The sequence below is a fragment of the Euprymna scolopes genome, chromosome 14 (assembly GCF_053919585.1).
Source record: "Euprymna scolopes isolate OS-2025 chromosome 14, ASM5391958v1, whole genome shotgun sequence".
NCBI lineage: Eukaryota > Metazoa > Mollusca > Cephalopoda > Sepiida > Sepiolidae > Euprymna > Euprymna scolopes.
Genome location: NC_136495.1, coordinates 80,454,236 through 80,468,792, shown reverse-complemented (window position 1 = coordinate 80,468,792; position 14,557 = coordinate 80,454,236). Strand labels below are relative to the sequence as shown.

The following is a 14,557-nucleotide window of genomic DNA, read 5'->3' as shown; positions in this document are numbered from 1 at the left end:
TCCTCCCCCCTCCCCTCCAGAGGGTAGGAGTGGAGTCGACTGCTAGAAAGGGAACTATACAGATGATGATGATGATGATGATGGAAGTGACCTGCCGGTCAAGGAATGCGTTCCTTGACCCAAATGCGGAGATGTTAAATGTGTATAAATAAAAAAAATAAATAAAAATTATTTCTCTATCAAAAATTTCAACACTCTTCCGACAAGAAAAGAAAAAAAAAAATTCCCGTAACAAAAGTTTAAAACCTAGATCAGGTTAAAATTTAAAGGGGCTTAATTTTTTACTTCTATCTATGGAACGTCGAAATATAAACATAATTAAAATTTTGAAAAATATTAATCTTCTATGTTCTTAGATGACAATCTATGTAAGAAAATCAAAAATGGCTGTCTTTTATTATGGAATTTAAATTACGAGAACTGGCAAGTCTGAATTATTTCTCTAATCCATAATAACCCAGTCATATTGACTCCGAAAATAGGAGCGGGGCAGTTCTTCGGAATAACATGCACATCAAGGCGTGCAGATACCAGAGCTTGCCCATCTTGGCAAGTGTCCAAATCTAAACAGTTTCCCTGACTATCAGCGGACTGCTTAAAAAACCCTAACTGTTTCCCTTTAATAATAGGCACAATGCCTCTATCCAATTCCCACTTAAATTCCTCCATGAATTGCATAAAATTCCAGGGATCCATGCTCAACAAATTATGAACGAAACTGGAGTCCTTAAAAATTCCTAACAAATTTAAATTATTCCTAGCTATATTTACAGCAAGCTGCAATCTAGGCAGATTAAATTTAATTGCTGCACAATTTTCTAACTGTGGCCTGACCCTCACTAAGCCGAATTCTCCAGTACTTAGAGAGTTGATCTCAGCAACATGGCATTTTGGTTCCGGATTGGAAACCTTGACCGGCATTATCGTCGGTGTATCAAAGAGCACCAGGATACTAATAGACTCACCTAGCTTACCACTAGCTAAACAATGCATGGCTTCTCTAACACCATTCTGGAATGCATCTACCCGAGAAGCATCTGCGCTAGAAATTCCATATCCACAGTCTCAGGAGAAAAACAAGCATAGACTTGCTCAGTCAAGTCAAGAAACGTATCTAAGCCTTCTCTAATCTCAGTCATATTTTGTCGAAAGAGAACTTTAGGACAATTTTTGTCTGAACTCATAAAGCTGAGATTGAGAATAATAGCATCCATAGCAAACGACCTTTCCTCTACCAATGTACGGTAAGAAGAATTTGAAGACATGCTGAGGCTTTTAAAAATATGAAATAAATATAAACTAAAGCCGAATAACTATCACATAGAATTCTACCTAAATTTTCTCTTATAGAAAGTTAAAACAAATCCGCATTAAACTGAGATTTGCGTTAGTAATAATTTTAAACACTAAAATTGTATAAATAAAATTATCAATTATTCCCCTCAGGTGTAAGTGGACACAAAGTCGGTCTTAAGAAAGGAGAACATCCAATTCCAAGGATGCACTTTGGATTGGGACAAATTGAGTAACCTCCGAAGGAATTTTATCCTTCAAGACTGAGGACAAAAATAAATTTCTTATATTAACTGCCAAAGTGCAGCAGAATTTTTCTAATTTTTCTCCTAAAATAAAAGCTATCAATTTTTCCTTCTCTGACTGAGGACAGAAGGATTTTTTTTTTTACACACAACAAAAAAAATGCAGCATAAATATTTTTTTCTTTTTTTTTTTAACTACGGACAGAACCAATGTTAGGTAAAACTAAAGTCAGAAGAAAACTACAACTTAAATTTAATTATTAACGCTAAGTCCCGGGGCAAATTCCCACGTTGTAGACTTACAACAATTAAAAGCACCCAACTGCCAACTATTGGCGAAAACAAAAAAAAGGAAATATTTCTTTTAAAACTTTCTTCTTAAAACCTGAGGCGCTAAGGTTTGGGGATAAATGAATTAACAAAGAAATAAATTCTTTGTTGAAATAAACGTATACAATTTACAAAACATCTTCCAGGAAACCTATTTCCTTTTTATAATAACCCCACTATGACTATGGGAAAATAATTTAATTGTTGATAAATAAATTTATCGTAAATTAAAAAATTATAGGAGAGCAAAATATATCTTAAGAACCTGCTGTTTATGACTAAATTATCGGGAGGTAAATATCTTATTAAATTCTCGCTTAACTCACAAGGTAAAAAGTAATTTCTACATAACAAAATTATAGAAAATTAAATAATACATTAAATTCTCAAATTATCAATAAATTTTCAAATTTGTATCAATAAATGTTACGTGTGTTCCACTAAAGTAACAAATAAAAGGAAAATGCAAATTTATAGGGGAAAAAAAACTCCAAAGCAAAAATGTTTAAATTTCAATTCCCTAAAATTTCAAAATGGCGACATAGGAGGCACATAAAGGTGGGAGGTGGCGCACAGCCAGGCAAAAATGATGGAAAACAGCTTACAAAATGATATACAAAAATATACAAAATGGAAATAAGGCAATCAATAACCAGATCAAATTAAAACAGCGCTTGCTCCAAATGTTAAATTTTAAGAAAGTCTAAAATAGTAAGAAAAAAAAACGGACTATTGTAAAGGCTTAATGGAGGAGGTCTCAAGGTATGTGCTGACGTCACGCACACAAGTTGAAATAGCGGGAGAATTTAAAAGCTACAACGTTGTTGGAAACACATCATATTAGGAGAGGTTAAAAGCAAAATTCAGAAAATTTAGAGAAATGTCTTATGTATCTCGTAAATACATAAGAGTTTGAAAACATAAATGCAATGTGTAGAGGTTTAGAAGAAAATGTCTTATGCTGTTTGTAAACGCATAAGGCGGGGAAACATAAAGGCAGAAAACCGGGGTTTAAAAGAAAATGTCTTATGCTGCTTGTAAACGCATAAGGCGGGGAAACATAAAGGCAAAAACCCAGGGTTTAAAAGAAAATGTCTTATGCTGTTTGTAAACGCATAAGGCGTGGAAACATAAAGGCAAAAAACCGGGGTTTAAAAGAAAATGTCTTATGCTGCTTGTAAACGCATAAGGCGTGGAAACATAAAGGCAAAATACCGGGGTTTAAAAGAAAATGTCTTATGCTGTTTGTAAACGCATAAGGCGTGGAAACATAAAGGCAAAATACCGGGGTTTAAAAGAAAATGTCTTATGCTGTTTGTAAACGCATAAGGTGTGGAAACATAAAGGCAAAATACCGGGGTTTAAAAGAAAATGCCTTATGCTGCTTGTAAACGCATAAGGCGTGGAATAATAAAGGCAAAATACCGGGGTTTAAAAGAAAATGTCTTATGCTGCTTGTAAACGCATAAGGCGTGGAAACATGAAGGCAAAATACCGGGATTTAAAAGAAAATGTCTTATGCTGTTTGTAAATGCATAAGGTGTGGAAACATAAAGGTAAAATACCGGGGTTTAAAAGAAAATGTCTTATGCTGCTTGTAAACGCATAAGGCGTGGAATAATAAAGGCAAAACACCGGGGTTTAAAAGAAAATGTCTTACGCTGCTTGTAAACGCATAAGGCGTGGAAACATAAAGGCAAAATACCGGGGTTTAAAAGAAAATGTCTTATGCTGCTTGTAAACGCATAAGGCGTGGAAACATAAAGGCAAAATACCGGGGTTTAAAAAAAAATGTCTTAAGGTGTTTGTAAACGCATAAGGCGTGGAAACATAAAGGCAAAATGCCGGGGTTTAAAAGAAAATGTCTTACGCTGCTTGTAAACGCATAAGGCGTGGAAACATAAAGGCAAAATACCGGGGTTTAAAAGAAAATGTCTTACGCTGCTTGTAAACGCATAAGGCGGGGAAACATAAAGGCAAAATACCGGGGTTTAAAAGAAAATGTCTTATGCTGCTTGTAAACGCATAAGGCGTGGAAACATAAAGGCAAAATACCGGGGTTTAAAAGAAAATGTCTTATGCTGTTTGTAAACGCATAAGGCGTGGAAACATAAAGGCAAAATACCGGGATTTAAAAGAAAATGTCTTATGCTGTTTGTAAACGCATAAGGCGTGGAAACATAAAGGCAAAATACCGGGGTTTAAAAGAAAATGTCTTACGCTGCTTGTAAACGCATAAGGCGTGGAAACATAAAGGCAAAATACCGGGGTTTAAAAGAAAATGCCTTATGCTGCTTGTAAACGCATAAGGCGTGGAATAATAAAGGCAAAATACCGGGGTTTAAAAGAAAATGTCTTATGCTGCTTGTAAACGCATAAGGCGTGGAAACATAAAGGCAAAATACCGGGATTTAAAAGAAAATGTCTTATGCTGTTTGTAAATGCATAAGGTGTGGAAACATAAAGGCAAAATACCGGGGTTTAAAAGAAAATGTCTTATGCTGTTTGTAAACGCATAAGGCGTGGAAACATAAAGGCAAAATACCGGGGTTTAAAAGAAAATGTCTTACGCTGCTTGTAAACGCATAAGGCGTGGAAACATAAAGGCAAAATACCGGGGTTTAAAAGAAAATGTCTTATGCTGCTTGTAAACGCATAAGGCGTGGAAACATAAAGGCAAAATACCGGGGTTTAAAAAAAATGTCTTAAGGTGTTTGTAAACGCATAAGGCGTGGAAACATAAAGGCAAAATACCGGGGTTTAAAAGAAAATGTCTTACGCTGCTTGTAAACGCATAAGGCGTGGAAACATAAAGGCAAAATACCGGGGTTTAAAAGAAAATGTCTTACGCTGCTTGTAAACGCATAAGGCGTGGAAACATAAAGGCAAAATACCGGGGTTTAAAAGAAAATGTCTTATGCTGCTTGTAAACGCATTAGGCGTGGAAACATAAAGGCAAAATACCGGGGTTTAAAAGAAAATGTCTTATGCTGCTTGTAAACGCATAAGGCGTGGAAACATAAAGGCAAAATACCGGGGTTTAAAAGAAAATGTCTTACGCTGCTTGTAAACGCATTAGGCGTGGAAACATAAAGGCAAAATACCGGGGTTTAAAAGAAAATGTCTTACGCTGCTTGTAAACGCATAAGGCGTGGAAACATAAAGGCAAAATACCGGGGTTTAAAAGAAAATGTCTTATGCTGCTTGTAGAGAAATAAAGGCAAATTAACGGAAGTTTGGGTTCGTCACCAAAATCTGTTTTTCATGGTAACAAAAAGGAAAGAAAAAAAAAGGGGAAAAAAGCATTTAAAGCAAAATTCTCGGAAATGAATAACTAATGGAAATGAGCAAAGAAATACAGACCCGAATATGTTCAATATGATCCAAGTTTATTAAAACAAAAAGTTATCGATTGCCTTTATTTCCCAAGGCTGGGGTTAAGAAAAACCCTTAAGAAACATTTAAAAATACATATAAAAAATTACAAAAAAAACGACGTCAATCCTTACTTGCAAGAAAGGCTGAAAGAAAAGAACGTATAAAAAACAGAAAACAGTCCTTGTTTTGAATTCAATCCTTTTAACGAAATGTTCAGTCTTTCTTTGACAAAATGTTCTTTTTTTCTTTTCCGAAAGGACAAACAAAAAGTTTCTTTGACCTAAAATGGGAGAAAGAAGTAATTTCATTTGTGAAGGCTCATGTGCCTTTTAATTCAAAGGGGAGAAACAGAAGACCATAAAGCCGCTTTGGTAGGCTTTATGTGTACAAACACGGGGTAAATTCTTGAATTATGGAAGATTTCCTTTCTGAAGGAAACTTCGGTTGAAAAATTTTTCAAAGAGGGGATTTTCTTTCTAGGGGCGATATTCTGCTCGTCTTGTCGGCGAAATTAATTTTGTTCTTTACAGAAAAGAACTCCACAACACATGGCTGTTTCCTTTGTTAATCCTTTGAGAATAATAATTTACCAGTTGTAAGACTCTTGTCTTTTAATAATAAGTAATTATCTTCCAGTCGTAAGACCTAGTTGTCTTATAATGACTGAGAATAAAATAACGTTAACAGTTTAATACCACCCAATGGAGTGCTAAACAAACGTTTTTCTCTAAAGGAGGAGAGAATTTACCGTAAGAATTTAATGTCAAAGAATCCTTTTTTGATGGAGCTGAATAGCGTCCTTCTTCTTGGCCGGCTAGGTTCGAACTGACGAAAATGGGCAAAAGCCCTTTCCTCCTCCTCCCTCCCCCTCCAGAGGGTAGGAGTGGAGCCGACTGCTAGAAAGGGAACTATACCGATGATGATGATGATGATGATGGATGTGACCTACCGGTCAAGGAATGCGTTCCTTGACCCAAATGAGGAGATGTTGAATGTGTATAAATAAAAAAATAAATAAAAATTATTTCTCTATTAAAAATTTCAACACTTGCCTTTTTTTTTTTTTCCCAGGGCTTCATTTCTTAATTTAACTACCACTTCATAAAAGCAAAACAAAAATACCTTAGTCTAGAAGGATTTCTCCTTTGTTGAAAACTACCAGATCATGATTTTAAACTTGCTTAACATGCTTAGTGGTGCTTCATTTATTAACTTATAGACCACCTTATAAAAACAAAAAAGATAAAACTACCTCAGTACAGAAGGACTTCTCCAACAGTGGTTATAGGATTGATTAATATGCTTTTTGTTGCATTGTCTTTTATTTTTATTAAAGGGCCTTCATTCCTTAACTTAACGACTGCTTCATAAAACAAAACAAAAATACTTTAATCTAGAAGGATCTCTCTTCATTGAATATAACCAGAACCATGCTTTTACGCTTGGTTAACATGCTTTCTAGAATTTCTTTTTATTAATGGGGCTTTATTTCTTAATTTATAGACTTCATCATAAAAACAAAACAAATATATCTCAATCTAGAAGCATTTCTTCTTAACTGAAAGACAACAGAACCAATGGTTATAGGTTAGAGCAGAGCTTCATGTATTAACTTATCCATTACTTAATAAAAATAGAAAAAAAACACAACTCAGCCTATAAGGATTTCTTCTTCATTACAAATACACCAGAATCAATAGTTTCAGGATTGATTAAAATATGTCTTCATTAACATTCTTTAGTTATTGCTTTCCTCGGTCTATGATAATGCACTAGATAATTATAGTTTACTTTGTTTTTAAAGGGGTAGGGTACTTTTAACAAATCTATCCTGGTTTTGTGCCATCTTTGTGCCGGGCAACGCCAGTACACGGGTCCTGCTAGTAGTAAATAAAATAGATAATCATCCCAATTTCTCATGAAGGCCACTATGAAAGAAACGTGATGATGATAATCATGATGATGATTACCTAGTTTGTTTCTTGTTTGAAGTATCTCTTCAAGTGATAGATGTTACACATTTTGAATGATAAGGAAAAATAGTCTAAAAACGAGGAGACATGGGTTTTATTACCTTCTCTCTTAGAGATAAGATGCTAGTTCAGACCTTCCAAGGCTCATGGTTTTGCCAGGAGTCTCACGGTCGCAGAAAGTTTTAAAATGTTGATAGAAACACTAGCACCAGTTTCTCTTGTGATTCCTCAAAGTAAAGGAGGGGGTGCCGATAGAAAAAAGAATTCTTTGGAAAGACCCTCTTTAAAATCTTCATGGAACTCTTTCAAATATTCTTGTCATGAAAACTATAGATTTCTAGAATCAAATGCATTGTTAGAGCAATTATGATTGGAGCAAAAAGAGAATGATTAGTCATAGTCCCCTAAAAGACAACACACACACACACACACACACACACACACACACACACACACACACACACACACACACACACACACACACAAATGAATGATATTGTTTCTATCTTATTGTGGTACTATTTTTTGTTTCGTCTATTTGTTGCAGTCTGTAATAATATTTGTCTCTGATGAGTTGCTTGATGGCACAATGGACCATATATGCCATCATTACAACGAAACACGTGTAAAGCACTTGTGAAAAAAATGTAGGCATTTGACGATAAGTAAAATAATTTGAAAGTATAAAAATTAAATAATAAAATAAATCATGATAGTGAACAGATTCTGTTATTGATCATTGGAATGTAACTCATATATATATATATATATATATATATATATATATATATATATATATATATATATATATATATAAGAGAAAGAAAATTAAAACTGTAAGTTGAACTTTACAATCAAAATTTATTGTTCAACTGAATACTCCAAAAAACAATTTACAAAGTCTTTATTCCGCAGACTTTCAAAGAATGCTATTCTTATTATTATTCTCATCAGAGGACATAAAGAAATCAGCAAATTATATTTGTAGCAATGCTAGAATTTGCTAGTTAAGGCATTAAGTGAAACCGCAATTTATTGTAGTTATAAATTGCCAAACAAAAGAATTTTTTTTTAAATTGAAAAAAATGTTGGATATGTAAAAAACTAATATAAAAACAAACCGCGCATAATATTTCAGCTTGAATGAAAATCCTCTCAAATTGATCCAAAATGCAAAATAGTTCTTTAGATAGAATGTATTCCAAAATAAGTTCAGCATAATCATGTTAGCAGGTGAAAAATTGCGGCCATCTTATTTAAATCGAAACGGAAAATTATCCCCCTCCCTTTGAACTCTCCTGTGTCTTACGATCGTTTTCATCAAATTCTATTATTTATTTTCTTTAATGAACAATTTTCGTAATTTTTGGATATAATCATCTTAAAAATATGAGGAATGCGTAGATACTATTGTTTCATATGAAATTCAGTATCATGATTTCCGAAATTCCGTCCTAATAGTGTAGAAGCTCCTATTTTTCATTATAACTTAAAAAACAAAAAAACAAAAACAAAAATGTTCTCTTTCAGAGATTAACTTTATGGTACTCATGCACTTATTGATTCGTGCTGAAATAATAACGTTATTATTTAAAAGCCATTCTTAACATGGGGAGGGGAGGGTGTTTTGTACCTATTCGATACTTTAACCTTACAATTGAATAAAAACATATCATAAAACTTTAATTAAACTTGGAAATACGATTTAAAAAATAGCGCGGATCAAGTGCCTTTACTAGCACCAACTTTATTTCATCAGTTAGTGCTTTTAATGTTATTATAGTCACCCTTTTGTAAGTTTGGGAACAATACCGAAACTTATTTCACTTTAAATAATGTATGTGATCTAAATAGAAAGTAAATCCATTTTTATCACTGGCGGAGTCGAACTCGGGACTCCACCTCAATTTGAAGATGCGTATGCCTTCAGCGACTGAAATTTTCTTTTTTAAAGAATTTTTGGTTCTTATTCAGATTGGCACTATATAGTAATGTCGCTAAATAGGGTTTTTGGGAGATTGTTTGGTTTTAAATTTTACGTTTCCAACATTATCTAAAAGCAAAAACAAAAGACGTTGCTTTTTTCCCCCGCATTGGCACGGAATAAAATTTGATTTCCTTGAATAAAAAAACCCAAAAAACTACTTCACCAAATTATGTGATTTTGGGAATATTTTATCTTCGTTTCGTGACTGGTACGTACATCATAGAGACTTTTCAATATTTAATATTGATTTTAATTGCCGATATGCGTGCCAATCTGAATAAGCCCCAAATTTCTATTTATCATTTTAAAATTGCATTGCATTTTAAGATGTAGTAAAAAAAGTAAAAATATTCAAAGTTTTAATTTATTATCGATTTTTAAAAAATTTTTCTTTGCAAAAACACACACACACACACACACACACACACACACACACACACACACACCCTCAAACAAAAGTACCTTAAGCCACAGGGGTCCTGGTTCAAATTATATATACGAGGGTGGGCGGTGGGCGGCTGTCCGTACGAGAATGCCCTCCTCTAAAAATGCGTGTTTTTTCTAAAAGTAATGTCTCCTATTTTTTTTATTCCGCCTGAATGGATCAGCGGGGATTGCAAATTACATTTTTATGATGACTGAAACCTGGAAGCTTCACCTCTGTTGCGTGCGGTGTGAGACTAAAGTTAAAAGCAAACCATGTCATGGATGGACATGCGTCAGAAGCAGAGCAGATGTGTCATTGAATTCCTGCAAAAAGTGCGTTGAGAATGGCGGTGACTATGTAGAACAAAAAAAAAAAAAAAAAAAAAAAAAATTCCGGAGAACAAAAGGTTGTTCGATTTCATGGTATCATTCTGGAGGCTTTTCTTTTGGAACGGTGTGTGTGTGTGTGTGTGTGTGTGTGTGTGTGTGTGTTCTATTATATAAAAGGAACTGTGTGCGTGTATAAAAGAAACTTTGTGTGTGTGTGTGTGTGTGAGAGAGTTCCCTATGGATTCCTAAATGGCTGGGACGATTTTTTTTTTTAAATTTCACGCAAATGTACTTTATGTGTCGTTAACTTGCTAGATAAGTTTTGTATCGGAATGTCTTCGATATGTATCGATAATCGACAAATTCGATGAAAGAAGGAACAGGCGATTTTAACAAGCGCATCAATGTGTGCAGTTTTATTACTCCACACACAGAAAGACCCGGCTCATAAAATCAACAGTAGTTTCTTTGATATGACAGGGGAGCGTTCGAAATAAATGCTTCTATTTAGAGCACCACACCAGTCACCACAGCCGGACCGGCGGACCGGACCAAGTGCTATTTTGCAGTTTAAACTTTAATTCAAACCATTATATATATATATATATATATATATATATATATATATATATATATATATATATATATATATATATATATATAATTTCATAAAATCAACTGTAGATTTTCTGCAGTGCAATGTAGACTACATTGTATTGTGGACTAAGTCACTGTGATGACTGGTGGGTGAGGCAATTGCAATGCCTCATTGCCTCACTGAGGCATGTGAAGTTTTCTCACGGTGTGTACTGTGTGTAGGTAGCGCGGCAGGTCCGTAACTAGAGCAGGCAATCAATCGATTAGATCGAAAAATGGGTGATGATTTCACCGATTTCGATGACAATAAAATATGAGGGGGGTGGAATATTCGTTAATCCTCATTCAATCCAGGACAACGCCGGGTGACCTTGCTAGTAATTGGAACCAGGACTTTCTCTGTGACTTAAGTTCCTTTTTTTTTTTTTTTTCTAATATTAAAAAATATGTCTTAAGAGAATAGATATTAAATTAAATTCTCAGGAATATTTTTTACATTTATATCGTAATGTGAAAGTTAATCCTAAAATTACAATTCGAATAATTGGAAAGAGAATGCCGGACGCTGAAAACGTGCACAATCTTTATTTTTATTTGTTTATTTATTTATTTTTTTTTTTAAGAAAAATAAAAAAAATATAGGTACTTACTCGTTCGAAGATTTTCTGTGTAGGGTGAGATTTGATGTAAATGTTGAATTTAGCTGAAATCTTATGCTAAAAAAAAAAAGAAAAAAAAAAGAAAAAAGAAAAAAAAGATCTGTATAAATATTGTATGTTCGCGGTTGAAATAAGAGGCGATCAACTAAACGTGATTATTGTTGACATCGACGACAACGACTTGTCAACAACAACGACGGACGATAAGATTAGGCGTTTTCCGTTTTATTTCGAATTCATTCATTTCCATAATTGCATCCTATGATCGTTCATAAAAATGTACAGAATTTACTTGGCACTCAATACGGGCGAAGTAATTAGTTTTGCGTCTACCGTTTCTTTAATTTTATTAAAGCGAGTGTAATCGTTTTCTATTTTGTTAAACCAAATGACAAGTTTTCGAAATGAAAATATTTGTAAACTATATATATATATATATATATATATATTATACATATATATAAATTTTTAAAGAAATGAAAATAATAGAACTAAAAAGAAAGCTGTGGCATGATGAGGTGTCATTATGAATCCGGGTTATGGTTTAAAAAATAATTTCATTAAATTAAACGAAGAAATATGAATCGAACTTTAAAAAAATGTTTTTTAGCTTTGAAAGTAAACAATTTTATCTTGTAAATTTGAATATATATTCTTTAGTAATCGATTAATTTTATTTATGCTTCCCGCTTTATATTTTCTGCTCATAAAGCGATTGCTTGAAGTATACGTTTGCTTTGTAGACGATAAAAACTATAAGTTGGGGAAAATGACACAACCGCCTCGTTTCTCTAACTTTCCATACGAAACTAACGGGAAGAAAGGGGGCGGTGCTTGTTTAGTTTCGTATATTAAAACCATTAATTGCGCTCCCGGCGTTATCGCCGCGTTTACATAAACACGCACAAATTCGTTGGTGCGTGTTTGTGAGAAAGTAACGAGGACCCGCACCCTTTTTTTCCTCACTGATAAATATGATTACTGTGAGGAGCACGGAGGAGGAGGAGGAGGGTGATGGTGATGCTAACTTAGTTTTATTTATTTAATTTTTTGTTGATCTTGTACATTAAGAGCGATCGGTTTCGGGTTTATGTTTAGGTTTGATTGCGCAAAAAAAAAAAAAAAAAAAAAAAAAAAATCTGTGTAGGTATTTAAAAAAGTTTTGTTGTTTTTTAATGTTGAATACTATTACATAAGGAGTCATTTGAAGTTATTTGTGGAATGGAAGACCAAATGAATACTTATCATTAAAAAGTTGATTTTTAGATATGTTTCCTACGAATATCATATTTAATAGTCGCCGGCATTCCTTATAAATTCACTGGTCGTCATTTTGAATATTGTTCCTATTTATTTGCCTCCCCACAAAGGCAGTTCGACACAAGATCAGTTTTTAATGTAGGGAAAATCCAGCTCCTCAAAAAGAGGCACTCTGAATGGGAACAAAAATAAAAATTGTCTCAGTCATGAAGGATTTCTCCTCTACTAACCGAGGACAGAAAAGGTAAAGTGCAGTATAAGAACAGATACTACACTGTGGTTTTGGCCTAAACATTTTGAATATTGTTGTTTACAAGTCAATCCGGCCTCGTTTTCGAAAACAAGTCAAACAGCAAACACCGGTGTCGTTAATTTTTTTTGTAAATTATTTTTTTTTTATAATTTAATTTTTTGGAGAGAGGGAGTGTCACGCCCCCCCCCCCTCCTTAAAAAATAAATTATAAATGAGAGCAAAAAAAGGGGCATTTGAATCTTCACTAAAAAACGAGAGATTAAAATTAAAAAAAATACTTCCCTTGCTCCGACGGGACTTTCCAATACCCACCCCTCCAAAAAACAATAACGAGACTAAGTTGACTTGTTTTTGAAAACGAGGCTGGAGTGACTTGTAAACAAGAATATTCAAGATGGCGACCAATGAATTTATTAGGTTGGTGCAAAAATAATGTCGTTTTTTGACATTTAACTTAAAAAGATCATAACTTCTTTCATAATAAACTTTATTAATCGAAATAAGAACCATAAGAATCGACACCTTTTTGTCAATGAGAAACAGATTTATTTATCCCATTAGCATAAAAATCCGGATTTCTGGAAGCGATGAAGTCATTGAGGGGCGATTCAGCATCATCTCAGCTTTTGAAACATTTTTTGCGCAGGAAATTGTCGAGATGTTTGAAAAAGTGATAGGCAGAGTCTCATAGCCAAATTTGTTCAGCTTCTACGGGGTCTGTTGAGCAACATGCAGGCGAGTGTGGTCATGAAGGAAAATTAATCTCTTCATATTGACCAATCTCGGGCACATACGTTGAAGCTTCTGGTGCATTTTGTCAATTTGTTGGCAGTACTGTAATCGTTTCGCCTAGATTCAAGAAGCTGTGATGGATAAGACTGGTTGCAGAACACCTAATAGTCACCATAACCTTTTTTTTAATGTCATTTCGGCTTCGGGAAGTGTTGTGGAGCTTCTCTAGCATCCAACTACTGTGCCGAACATCGCTGGTTGTCGTAGAGGATCTACTTCTCATTATACGTCATAATCCGCTTGAGAAATGGGTGGTTTTCTGTTGTGCAGAAGGAGTGTAGAAGACACCTCAAAATGACGATTTTTTTTATTATCATTCAATTCATCCATTTTATCCAATTTTTGACTTCCCTATTTGCTTTAAATGGCAAACGACTGTTGAGTGGATGACCTCGAGTTCCACAGCAACTTCTCATGTGGTTTTGCGAGGATCGACTTCAGTTAAGGCTTTCAAATGTTCGGTATCAACCAGAGTTGGCCGGCCGTGACCGTTTTCATCTTTGAGGCTCTCGTCACCACTGCGAAATTTCTTGCCACACATTTGGTAGTGGTTTCTAGGCCAAATGCATCATTGATATCATGAGCTGTGTCAGCAGCTTTTCAGCCTAGTTTGAACTGGAACAAGAAAATCGTGGGAATTTAAATTTTGCACTAAAATCAAGTTGACCTCCTCAGAAATAAAAAACTTTTAACAATTAAAATAATTTCAAGTTGTAGTTGAATTTGTTGTTCTATAATTGCCAATAATCACTTTTTATATTATATTAAAATATTTTTAAACAACTGGAAAACCTTATTTAAAAATCTATGTTTAAAGCTTCATATCGGGGAATATTGGAATTTTATTCTATTTAAATCTTTTCAAAATTATTTTTTAGAATTCTGTTCTTTTTGTTGTGATTTAACTAATTATAATATATATTATTGAGAAAAAAAGAGGGGGGGGGGAGATTGAATCTATATCTTGCATTGGAGGTATTTAATAGATATATATTAGTGGCTTGGCAAGGCCACAGGGGAGACATCCAAGCAAA

General features: G+C 34.0%; 1 protein-coding gene across 1 annotated transcript in view; it reads right to left on the bottom strand.

Moving 5' to 3' along the window:
• Window positions 1-11,485, bottom strand: part of LOC145293114 (inositol polyphosphate multikinase-like) — a 42,105-nt gene extending 30,620 nt beyond the window's left edge. Inside the window, exon 1 of the mRNA XM_080139495.1 lies at window positions 11,210-11,485. The gene's annotated coding sequence lies outside the window, so the exon portion shown is untranslated. The remainder of the gene's footprint in view (window positions 1-11,209) is intronic.
• Between the last annotated feature and the right edge of the window lie 3,072 nt (window positions 11,486-14,557).